Consider the following 3,024-nt stretch of genomic DNA (forward strand, 5'->3'; position numbering starts at 1 on the left):
AAGGTGAATGTGTCTGGCTTATTCCCCAAATAGTGAGGATGCCTATACGACTGAAGAAGGGGCAAGTAATAGAAGATGGCATCACAAAGATAACTGGGTGACTGGATCCACTGCAGCCTTGCAAGCCATTGACACATTTTTGGTATTATTCAAGTAAATTTTAAAAAATCACAGCGTTTTGAACAGATCTAATTTGTTTAAAAATTTATTAAGAAACATACTCTTGAGCTATACTGCCCAATATGGTAGCCACTAGCCATATGTAGCTGTTGAGCACTTGAAGTATGGCTAGTTCAAAGCTAGATGTCCTATAAGTATAAAGTATACCCTAAATGTCAAAAACTAAAATATACCAAAAATGAATGTAAAAATCTCATTAACAATTTTATATTTGTTATACAGTGAAATGATACTATATCAAATATAGTGGGTTAAATAAGAACACAAAACAATTTTCATAGTGTCTTTTTACTTTTTAAATGTGGCTTCTAAAATACAAATGAGCCTCTTTCTCCCTCCCTTCCCCTCTGTTTAAAAGTAAATTGAAAAAATATAAACAAAATCTGTAAAAAATAAAATATAAATGACATTTATGGGTAACATATTTTCACCGGAAAATGTTGCTACAGAAGGTCAAGGATGGAAAAGGGAGAAACATTTTTTAGTAAGGAGAGGATGTTGGCTAGGAACAGGGTGGTAACAGTAGAGGTGGTGAAAAGTACTCAGATTCTGGTTATAGTTGGAAAGAGTAGGCAGAATTTGCTGATAATATTTGGGTCTGAGAAGGGGAAAAAGAGTCAAAACATGACCATAAGGTTTTTGGCTTACAAATTGGGAAGATAAAGCAAATATTCCCTGAGATGCAGCAGACCACATACAGAAAAGCTTTTGGGAAAGAGATAGATTAGAATTTCAGCTTGGACAACATTAAGTTTGAGATATTTGACAATCAAGTTGAAATTTGGAATTCAGGGACTGAGATCCAGATTGGAGATGTGTATTTGGAGGTTATTAGTGTTTATGTAACATTGGTTCAGAAGGCCAAGGATGCAAGGGTAGATAAAGAGGGAACTTTTCCAGGAATTGGCCCCTGGAGCACACCAACACTAAGAGGTCAGGGAGAAAAGAAAGAACAAGCAAAGGAAACAGGGAAAGAGTGACAAGTTAGGAAACAAACCATGAGAGAATGGTGTTTGGGAAGTCACATGAACAAATTATTTGCAGGAAGAAAAAGTACTGATTGATGCAAATAGGTCAAGTAAGATGACGGTTGAGAATAGACCACTGGATTTAGCAACAAGGAAGTTACTGATGAACTTGAAAGACAAAATGGGTGGAAAAAGAGAAGTGGGAGCCTGATCAGAGTAGATATATTAAAAAAAGGAAAGATACACATTAGAAAAAAACCCAGTAAAGTAAAATTTTCAAGGTAGTTGCTATAGGGTAGAAAATAAATACAAGTATTTTCACTCTTAGTAGGAAAGTGTAAAAATTGACATATATTTCAAAAATCATTTAATCCAGATGGCTAAATTTTATCAATATCTTCATAACCAAAGGTGAAGTTTTCAATATCTGAAAATAATTCTAATTTTAGTAATAGCTGTTAAAATTTATTTTTTATAGAAAAAAATGAACTGTAGGAAATGCTTTTGTAAAAAGTTACTAAAGGTGAAAGTCACATTTGATTTGACAGCTTAGGAAAGGGAATCACATAAGAGAAAAAAATCACATAAAATTTTGTGGAACTACTTTTCTAAATTAAAAATAAAAGTAAACAGAGAAAATATTCTAAAATATAATGTTCTCACATACTGAAATTAAGATTTTGAGTGTCATGAAGCTAACTATGAATCTCATATACACATGTTGATTTCAAATGTCTTTTTGAGGCAGTTTGTGCAACTCCCTTTCTCTCTCCATGGCTGCCATGGCTCCCATGAAAAAGCTTGAGGGCAAGAGGAGCAAAAAAAGAAGCAGGTTTTGAAGTTCACCCTTGACTGCACCCGCCCTGTAGAAGGTGGAATCATGGATGCTGCCAATTTTGAGTAATTCCTTCAGGAGAGAATCAAAGTGAATGGAAAAGCTGGGAATCTTGGTGGAGAGGTGTAACCATTGAAAGAAGCAAAAGTAAGATCACTAACGTCTGAAGTGCCTTTTTCCAAAAGGTATTTGAAATATCTCACCAAAAATATTTGAAGAAGGATATCTAAATGACTGGTTGTGTGTAGTTGCTAACAGCAAAGAGAGTTATGAACTTTATTACTTCCAGATAAACCAGGATGAAAAAGAGGAGGAAGATGAGGGTTAAAACTCATTTATCTGACACATTTTGTATGAGTTCTTGAATAAAACCTAGGAATCAAAAAAAGAAAAGAAAATGTCTTTTTGATTAGTCCCTTCCCCTTCTTTCCACCATTATCCCTTTCCCCCCTCCCCTTTGCTCACTGTCAGTCTGTTACATGTTTCCATGCCTATGTTTCTATTTTGTTTGTTAGTTTACTTTACTTATTAGAAACCTCTTGTAGGTGAGATTTTTATATGGTTTTTGTCTTTCACTGACTGGATTATTTCACTCAACATAATCTCTATTTCCAACCATGATGTCATGAAAGGTAGGGGTTCCTTCTTTCTTTATGCTCCATAGTATTCCATTGTGTAAGTTGTATCACAGCTTTTTTTTATCCATTCATTTACTGATGGACACTTAGGCTGTTTCCAGCACTTGGCTTTTGTAAATAGTGCTGCTATGAACACAGGGGTGCATAAGTTCTTTTGAATTGGTGATTCTGGATTCTTAGGGTATATTCCAAGCAGTGGAATTGCTGGATCAAAAGGCAGTCCCATTTTTAGTTTGGTTTTTTTTTTTTTAAGGAAATTCCATACTGTTTTCTTTCCTTTTTCTTTTATTAAACTTGTTTTCTTAATTATATATATATATATATATATTTTTAACTTTTTAAATTGTTGTTCAAGTACAGTTGTCTCAGGTTTTCCCCCATCACTCCCTGCCCACCTCAGTTG

The 3,024-nt window shown here is 34.3% G+C and overlaps 1 pseudogene; it reads left to right on the plus strand.

Annotated features, from left to right (window-relative positions):
- Window positions 1-1,930: 1,930 nt before the first annotated feature.
- On the plus strand, window positions 1,931-2,371 carry LOC114514115 (annotated as a pseudogene).
- Window positions 2,372-3,024: the final 653 nt, after the last annotated feature.

The sequence above is a fragment of the Phyllostomus discolor genome, chromosome 2 (assembly GCF_004126475.2).
Source record: "Phyllostomus discolor isolate MPI-MPIP mPhyDis1 chromosome 2, mPhyDis1.pri.v3, whole genome shotgun sequence".
Lineage (NCBI taxonomy): Eukaryota > Metazoa > Chordata > Mammalia > Chiroptera > Phyllostomidae > Phyllostomus > Phyllostomus discolor.